Raw genomic sequence first — 9,910 nt, 5'->3', positions numbered from 1 at the left:
TGCTAACCTTACTCTTGCCATCTTGATGAGCTTAAACCTTACTGTTGCTACCTTGGTTATACGCTTTTGTGTTAGTTTACTGTTAATCGCTAAGCTGTTCGCATCATCGAAGTAGAGAGTAACAAATGTCAAGTAGATTTAAAGAAGAATCTGTTAGCAGAAAATAAAAGTCCGTCATGGAAAAACCTATTTCTAGGTATATTTGCGAAGAGTGTGGTAAAGCATTTTCCCGAAGCTATCACAAGAGACGTCATGAGATATCATGTAGGACAATTTTCAATGCAAACATTGTAGAAGAGAGTTCAAGAACGCATACAACGCTCAACGTCATGAAGCCGCGTGTAATGTAGCTTTATCGGGATAAAGAGGGCAGCACAGTGCTCTGTAGTTTAAAGATGGTGGATGACAGCTGTCAAAGAAGCACGTGGATTTGTTTACCGATTCAAATCTCGCGCTAGTTAGGTTAAGTTGGTACCACTGAGGTTTAGGCCCGTCAAGATGGCAGTACTGAGGTTAGCGATGCGTTGTTGTCTGTCAAATAGCACGTGGCTGTCAAAAAGGACGTGGATTTGTTTACAAATTCAAATCTCGCGCTAGTAAGGTTAAGTTGGTACCACTGAGGATTAGGCCCGTCAAGATGGCAGCAGTGAGGTTAGCGATGCGTTGTTGTCGATGACATCTGTCAAAAAGCACGTGGCTTTGTTTACAAATTCAAATCTCAAGCCAAAATTCAAATTTCCCGCGGGAGACAGAGGCGGCCGCCGAACTGTCCAATTATACTACTCCGTATCAACCTTCATGATTTCTGCTGGAATATTGTCAACACCTGCTGCCTTACCAATATGTAACTCTCTCAATGCCCGCTTCATTTCCTCCACTGTTGGAATGCCGACTTTAATCCTTGGGTCAGGCTGGGTTGCTTCCTCTTCGCCTTCTCCTGCATCTACTTGCTCCTCCAAGGAGTGGTTTAACACCGCAGAGAAATGTTCCTGCCATCACTTCAGTTGATCCTCGGAGTTTGTTAGGAGGACACCATCTTTATTTCTGACTGGACGGTTTTTCTGCATCTGCTTCCTTGCCAGAACTCTGGTGATGGTATAGAGTTCTCTAAGATTTCCCTTTCTGGCTGCCTCCTCTGCTTTTTGAGATAGGTCATCTATCCATTTCCTTTGATCTCTCCTCACACTTCTCTTTACTTCCTTATCCTTCGCAGCATATTTGGATTGCAATTCTGCCTTCCTTGCTCGTGTCTTACATGCATTCATTACTTCCTTTATCTCTTTCCTTTGTCTGATAATTTCCCATGTCTGGTCAGTCATCCAGTCTTTTTTCCTCCTGTTCTTAAAACCCAGGATATTTTCACTTACTTCAGTAAATACAGATCTAGTCTTCACCCATTTTTCCTCAACAGTTTCATCCTCCACCTCAGTGAGTGCTTGGAATCGATTCTTTAGTTCTATCCTGAAGGCTTCTTTCACATTTCTGTCATCCCTTAGCTTTCCAACATCATATCGCTTCCTTATTTGCTCTTTCCTTCTCTTTTGTGCCTGTATCTTCATTCTAAAGGTAGCCACAACAAGATGGTGCTCACTACCAATGTCCGCACCTCTCTTATTCCTCACATCCAACAATGAACTCCTCCACCTTCGTCCAATTGCCACATGATCTATCTGGTTTTCTGTTCTATGATCCAGTGATACCCATGTCACCTTATGGCAGTGGAAATATAGTACCACCAATAAACAAATCGTGGCTTGCACAGAAGTCTACAAACAGCTGCCCATTCTCATTTCGTTCCCCTAAACCATGCCTTCCCAGAATATGTTCAAGTCCTTCGTTGTCCTGTCCCACTTTTGCATTCAAATCTCCTCCAACTAGGATGATATCCTTCCTTTTCTGTTTCTTAACCGCTCTATTAAGATGTTTGTCTTCCTCCTCCGCCGACTCCGTAGGTGGATAGCATACTATCAACACAATGTTTCTAATATTGGTCTTAAAACGTGCCACTATTATCCTTTCCGTCACTGGGTACCACTCCATAAGGCTCCTCTTGGCCTCCTTATCCATTAATATACCCACACCTCCACAACTCGCTCCGTCGCCCTCGGGTTTTCCAGAGTATACAAATGTAGCTCCATCATGGGATGCCAATTCCCCAAACTCACTCCATCTTACCTCACTCAAACCTAGAATGTTCAGGCCATAAATCCTCATACATGCCACTGCCTGTCGTAGCCTTCCACTTTCCCGCAGAGTCCTCACATTCCATAGCTCAATTTTCGTTAGCCTTTTCAAGCCAAGGGTCGTCATCTTTGGATCAGTCCGGTTTCTCATTGTTGATATTTCTGTAATAAGGTAATTTAAGGTTGTGCGAGTTATTGGCCCACAGCACCCGAGCTTGGTGGTGGGGCTGCCACCTACGCCTCCAAGCCTGCTGTTTTCTGTTGGGGTAGTCTCCCGTAGCCTTTGAAGATCCCTCTTCACCACAAGGCAGTGGTTTTCCTCTTTATTTTACGCCACGAGGAATGGTTGCCTCCTCCGCCAACTTTGCCGTACCAAAGGTCTCCTTCTCCGCCTCAGTTGCCGTTAAGGACTTCACCAGAGCCTCGTTAGCCGTTACTTATCAGGGTTCCTGTAAGGCCTTCACAGCTACCGTAGCAGTCCTGGGGCACACAAGGTCCCCGCTGTACTTCACCCTTACAGGCTATCCCCTACTTCGTTCCGTTGCCCGTCCCCCATGACGTGGACGAGGGGTTGGACTTATGGGGGACGCTGGTACATGATGTTGATAGTAATTCATCTGTCGGATGGAGACGTTAAGCCTTGTGCAGGCTCCTTGTTGCTATTCGACAGGAGTAGGCTATGTGCCGGCACCGGGTTTTACCAGAGCATCCGGTTATAAAACCCGCTACTACAGATTTATCTTACTTCATATTTTTCATACTGCTAATTAAAATCCCCGTCCTAGCGTAAAGAAGGGCATCCAGCTGTAAAACAAATTCTTGCATTGTCGTCAACAAAGCTATTTTTATTTCTTGCCAAATTCCAGTGTTTGTACCTGTGGCGTCAGGAAGGGCATCCGGCTGTAAAACAGATTCTTAAGAAGAAAGGGCTAGGAGCGGGGAAGCGGTTAGCCGCCTCCTAGCATTTAGAGTGTACTTCGAACCCCGGTATTTAGGCGTTAAGCTTTGGGAGTAGGCTATGTGCCAGCACCAGACTCTGGAGTTCAGGCACGGGGTTACGTCTTATGTTGTCAACATAACAGTTTCGATCCTAGCTCAGTCCGGTAGTATTTAAAGGCGCTCAGCATCGTGTTGGTAGATTTACTAGCAGAACTGCCGTAGGAAAAATTCGGTCACCTCAGCAACACCGAAAACCACGTAAGTAGTAAGTAGGACGTAAAGACAATGATTTTAGCTCAGGAACTTAGATTTGTTTCTGTTCAATAGTAATTACATTGTAGAGTTTGTGTCAAGAAGGGCATCCGGGTGTATGGTCGAAGATATAGAGCGTTAGCTTGTAAAGGCCCTTGTTCCGCATAGCAGGTAAAACCGCTTAGGCGAGGTATTAGTTTTATTTTCTAACCGAAAATATAACTCTTTAGAACACTGTCTTTGGGGCGGTATTTGTGTGTACAGAGTCAGTCAGAGCAAACACATACACGGTAAGGAATGTACGCGTCGACAGAAATTGTATTCTGCTCTTCCGGCTGTAGTAACCTTCAGCAAGCAGCGAGGACACTGTATGATAAAACATAAGGCATACAGTTTATACACATGTAACTCAAAGATCGATTCTAGCTCTAAGTAGATTAATTAACAATGCAACGTGTAGGTAATTCCCTCAGTCCTGCCTTCTGGCATTTAGCTAGTGTAAGCTCCTGAGATAAAATAAATCTCGTAATATATGATTGTACGGAGAGTGTAAAACTCGGTGCCGGCACATAGCCTACTCCTGTCGAATAGCACCAAGGGGTCTGCTCAAGGCTTAAGTCCTCATCCGACGGACGAATCACCATCAACAGTATTATATGCCCTAAATCTTTTGGAATTTAATGCAGGATTTCGGCACGCAGACTAGTTATTCGAAATTGTATACTACCACTTCCCCGAGGATGTAATATACGACAGTAGGGGGAGGTAAAACCCGGTACCGGCACATAGCCTACTCCTGTCGAATAGCAACAAGGAGCTTGCACAAGACTTAACGTCCCCATCCGACAGATGAATTACTATCAACATTTTGTACCAGCAATCATTCTCCCTACTTCTTTCATGTCTGTTACTTCTAACTTATGAATAAGATATAGTATTCGGGGGATAGGGGTTCGAACCCCCCACTGTCGGCAGCCATGAAAATAGCAAATGCTAGGGGGTGGCTGGCCGCTTCCTTCCCGCTCCTAGTCCTTTCCTGCGCGAACGTCAGCCTTCCTGACAGCGTGTAATTACAAGAAACATAAGGATCTGTTTTATGGCTGAATGCCCTTCCTGACGCTGGGACCGGGATTTGAATCGCAGTACCCATCATTTTATTTCTGTAAGTGTCTGACTTGTGTATGCAGGAACTGCTGAGATAACATGTCACTTCCGTTCACGTTTTCGCAAGCGGTAGCAGAAACTCACAGTACTGCTCCAATTTGGTCTTATAACTTGGAGGAGACAACATGCATACAAAAAATTTATGATTCATTCTTTTCCCTCCTCCCTTTTTTTACATATAAGTATCTTAGGTGTAGTATCTCGCAACATTCTTGTCCGTGTAATTCGAAAAAGAGTGACCTGTATGCGTATATCAGTATTCTGGAATAACCTGTGTTGTGATGTATTTGTAATTACTGAGCGTGTTGGCTGTGCGGTATGTGTGACCGAGCGAGTTGGCTACGCAGTATGGTTTTTATGTTCTTATCACGTATATCAGTGTTCTGGAATAACCCGTGTTGTGATGTATTTGTAATTACTGAGCGTGTTGGCTGTGCGGTATGTGTGACCGAGCGAGTTGGCTACGCAGTATGGTTTTTATTTTCTTATCACGTATATCAGTATTCTGGAATAACCCGTGTTGTGATGTATTTGTAATTACTGAGCGTGTTGGCTGTGCGGTATGTATGACCGAGCGAGTTGGCTACGCAGTATGGTTTTTATTTTCTTATCACGTATATCAGTATTCTGGAATGACCTGTGTTGTGATGTATTTGTAATTACTGAGCGTGTTGGCTGTGCGGTATGTGTGACCGAGCGAGTTGGCTACGCAGTATGGTTTTTATGTTCTTATCACGTATATCAGTGTTCTGGAATAACCCGTGTTGTGATGTATTTGTAATTACTGAGCGTGTTGGCTGTGCGGTATGTGTGACCGAGCGAGTTGGCTACGCAGTATGGTTTTTATTTTCTTATCACGTATATCAGTATTCTGGAATAACCTCTGTTGTGATGTATTTGTAATTACTGAGCGTGTTAGCTGTGCGGTATGTGTGACCGAGCGAGTTGGCTACGCAGTATGGTTTTTATTTTCTTATCGCGTATATCAGTATTCTGGAATAACCTGTGTTGAGATGTATTTGTAATTACTGAGCGTGCTGGCTGTGCGGTATGTATGACCGAGCGAGTTGGCTACGCAGTATGGTTTTTATTTTCTTATCACGTATATCAGTGTTCTGGTCGATAACCCGTGTTGTGATGTATTTGTAATTACTGACCGTGCTGGCTGTGCGGTATGTATGACCGAGCGAGTTGGCTACGCAGTATGGTTTTTATTTTCTTATCACGTATATCAGTGTTCTGGTCGATAACCCGTGTTGTGATGTATTTGTAATTACTGAGCGTGCTGGCTGTGCGGTATGTGTGACCGAGCGAGTTGGTTACGCAGTATAGGTTTTTCTAGTTTTTGATTTTCGCACTAGGCAAATCATTGAAGTTGTATGTTTGATATATTCATATTATCGTTTACCGAGCAAGTTGGTTACGCAGTATGGTTTTTCTGTAGTTTTTGATTTTCGCACTAGGCAAATCATTGAAGTTGTATTTATGCGTATACATATTATCGTTTACTGAGCGAGTTTGCTACGCGATAGGTGCATAGTGTGTTTCCGTATTTTTTATTTTCGTACTAGGCAAATCATTGAAGTTGTACTTTTACCATAATCATATTATCGTTTAGTGAGCGATTTAGCTACGCGATATGTGCTTAGTGTGTTCCCGTAGTTTTTGATTTTCGCGTTAGTCAAATCATTGAAGTTGTACTTTTCCTATATTTATATTATCGTGTACTGAGCTAGTTAGCTACGCGATATGTGCTTAGTGTGTTTCCGTAGTCTTTTATTTTCGCACTAGGCAAATGATTGATATTGTACTTTTGCTATTATTCATATTATCGTTTACTAACGATTTAGCTACGCGATATGTGCACTGCTTTATGCATAAGATCGCGTTGTATGTTCCATAGAGATATGCTTTGACAGAGCAGGTAGAAGAGAAGGAGGTTATAACAGCCGCTATCTTGCGCAAGCTGTTCAGAATTCTAGTCTTATTATTTTTTATCTAAGAACAAAGATACCCCCTGACATGTTCTGAACGCATGTTGTATCGTGTATCGTGTTCTAAACACATCAGTCAATGTTCTGATCACATGTTGAAGTAACGACATCGAGTACAGTGTTCGATTCTAGTCTTGATATGTTTTAATCACTTATTTAGTGATCTGAACACATCAAACAATGTTCTGAACGCATGTTGTATTGAGTACAGTGTTCGATTCTAGTTTTGTTATGTTTCTTTTGTAATCTGCAAATCTAAACATGCACAATGACGTCATGGTTGCAGCACCTGTTCACTCTTGCCTTCGCGATGCATGTTTAAACTTGTCCGATAGAGAATAATAGTATGTTGAGAAGGGCAGCTCGGTAAGTATGTTGAGAAGGGCAGCTTACTTTATAATTTAGGGTAGCTTGCTTTCTCGTGGTGTGGCTAAGTCCCGCGCTATAATGTTTTACATGCATCAAAATAGTAGTAGTAAGCTATGTGCATGTAGTTAAAGATGGCGGCTGACAGCTGTCAAAAAATCACGTGGAAATTTCACGCCACTACATTTCAAAGGTAGTAGCTAAAGATAGCAGCACGATGCTCTGTTGATTAAAGGTGGAAGCTTGTAAAAAAAGCACATAGAATTTCAAATTCCTTCCACCACATTCCAAAGGTAGTAGCTAAATATGGCAGCACTGAGGTTAGCGATGCAAGATGGCGGATGACAGCTGTCAAAAAAGCACGTGGATTTGTAAAGCATGTGGAATTTTCAAATTGCCCGCCACCACGTGCCTAAGTTAGTAACTATGAGGTTTAGCCCCGTCAAGATATCGGTACTGAGGTTAGGGATGCAAGATTGGGGATGACAGCTGTCAAAAGCACGTGGAATTTCAAATTATCCTCCACCGCATGCATAACAGCAGCCGCCATATTGTGCTGCAGCCTCTAAGTTAGCTTTCTTTATAAGAGCAGCCGCCAACTTACGCAAGCATCCCTAGGACATCTCATAAGAGCAGCAGCCAAAAGCACCCCTAGGCCGTCTCATAAGAAGCTATGTATAGTCGCCATATTGCGAAGCATCCATAGAGAGTCTCATAAGAGCCTATGTATAGCAGCCATCTTGCGCAAGCGTCCTTAAGGCTTCTCATACGGAGCTGTGTATAAAAGTCACTTGTCGCCACCATCTTTCGCAAGCACCGTTAAGGTGTCTCATAAGGAGGTGTGTATAGCCGCCATCTTGTGCAATTGGCGTCGGGAAGGGCATCCGGCCGTAAACTGAGGTTAGGCCCTTCCAATGAGTTTAGGCTTGCTGTCTTGTGTGTTAAAAGTTAGGTTAAGCCCCTAAGATCGCGGATGTGAGGTTAGGCTCGCGTCAGGAAGGGCATCTGGCCGTAAAACTGAGGTTAGGCCCTACCATGAGATTAGGCTAGCTCTCTTACGCATAGAAAGGCATGTTAAGCCCCTCCAAGATGGCGGATGTGAGGTTAGGCTCGCTCTCTTAGGCGTCAGGAAGGGCATCCGGCCGTGAAACAGGTTAGGCCTTTCCATGAGGTTAGGATAGCTCTCTTAAGCATAAAAAGTTTGGTTAAGCCCCTCCAAGATGGCGTATGTGATGTTTGGCTCGCTCTCATAGGCGTCAGGAAGGGCATCCGGTCGTAAAACGGAGGTTAGGCCCTTTCATGAGGTTAGGCTAGCTCTCTTACGCATAAAAAGTTAGGTTAAGCCCCTCCAAGATGGCGGATGTGAGGTTAGGCTTGCGCTCTCAGCCAGCGAGGTCGGTGAGGAGGAGGAGGTTCCAGAACCCGTAACCAAACCGTACTTCTTTTGAATAAAAATAAATGTGTAATGTTGTTCCTTCGGAGAAAGTTTTATTGTATGGTATTTACCGCACGTCGTGATGTCCCCGCCCTTTAATTCCCAATCGCCGCCACTGTTTTAAACTGGAACGAACAACAAGGTTTCTTGAGAAGCACTTATTCAACTAGCTTTATTCCCTGTTTTTAGCAGCAGCTTCTTACCCGTCTGGTGAAGACGCAGCCTCTTTTGAAATGTGTCCTCAACTGCTTCACGTGTGACGTTTAGCTGGGCGCGCAGCTTCGAACCCCACTGTCGGCAGACAGAAACGTAGTTTTCCGTAGTTTCCTATTTTCACACCAAGCAAATGCTAGGGCTGTACCTTTTTTAAGGCCACGGCCGCTTCCTTCCCTCTCCTAGGTCTTTCCTACCCCATTGTCGCCAAATTGTTCAATCTTCTTCATCTTGGATCACAATATTCATTCTTTCTTTGCTAGTTGCTTTACTCGTACGTCGCACCGACACAGATAGGTCTTATGGCGACGATGGGACAGGGAAGGAAGTGGCCGTGGCCTTAATTAAAATACAGCCCCAGCATTTGCCTGGTATGAAAATGGGGAACCACGGGAAACCATCTTCGGAGCTGCCGACAGTGGGAATCGAACCCACTACCTCCCGGATTTGAGCTCACAGCCGCAATTCAAAGAACTCCCATAGCACGAGCACAAGTTGCATGATGGTCACAGGAAAAGTAAGTTCTTTATTAAAAAATGCAGCAACTGTTGAGTTCCCCACAGCCATTATCCCCATCCCCATCAAGGACTACCAAAGAATGCTACCATTTAATTCCCGTACGTTTATTATACATTTATTTCACATTTGCCAACGGCAATACCATGTCGAATACACAGGTTCTCGTCCGATCACCGCAGTTAAGCAACATTGGACGTGGTCGGTACATGGATGGTTGAGCGCTTGGGAACACCACGTGCCGTTGGCTCAATTCCCTTTATGGTTCATGTTTGTGGGTTACTGTAGTCACGTCCTAGTTCGTGAACCATGGGCAACGGCTGAGTGGCCTAGTAAGTGGTCCTGAGTGTCGGGATACCAGTTGCTATGGAATGGGAGTGGGCATCTCGGACATATTCTGAGTCATGGCCCTCCTTTGTGCTCAGGCGGCTAGGACTATACAATTCACCGGTGGTCCATAACCCGTTAGAGGAGAGATCCTCACTTGGACTATGTGCAAGTAGGATAGCATCCTGCTTCATGAATTTACAGAGCTCAGAACATTTTAGGCAAGCCTCGGACCTATGGGAGTAACAGAGTCCCACTCCCATTTGACAGGCGAGGGACTCCTTGGAAACAACTTGGCGAACGAAATGGAATTCGATAGGGAGCTATCAATATTAATGGGGCTTATGGAAGAAAGAAGGTAGAACTGGCTGAGTCAGCAAAGAGGATGCATTTGGATGTGCTAGGAGTAAGTGATATTCGGGTAAAGGGAGATAACGAGGAAGAGATAGGAGATTATAAAGTGTACTTGACGGGTGTTAGAAAGGGAAGGGCAGAGTCTGGGGTAGGGCTCTTTATCAGGA

General features: G+C 44.3%; 1 pseudogene; it reads left to right on the top strand.

Annotated features, from left to right (window-relative positions):
- Nucleotides 1–9,193: 9,193 nt before the first annotated feature.
- Nucleotides 9,194–9,312, top strand: LOC136877880 (5S ribosomal RNA; annotated as a pseudogene).
- Nucleotides 9,313–9,910: the final 598 nt, after the last annotated feature.

Source organism: Anabrus simplex, chromosome 7, assembly GCF_040414725.1.
Source record: "Anabrus simplex isolate iqAnaSimp1 chromosome 7, ASM4041472v1, whole genome shotgun sequence".
Lineage (NCBI taxonomy): Eukaryota > Metazoa > Arthropoda > Insecta > Orthoptera > Tettigoniidae > Anabrus > Anabrus simplex.
The sequence above is the reverse complement of the archived record's forward strand: the minus strand, read 5'-3'. Positions and strand labels throughout refer to the sequence as shown.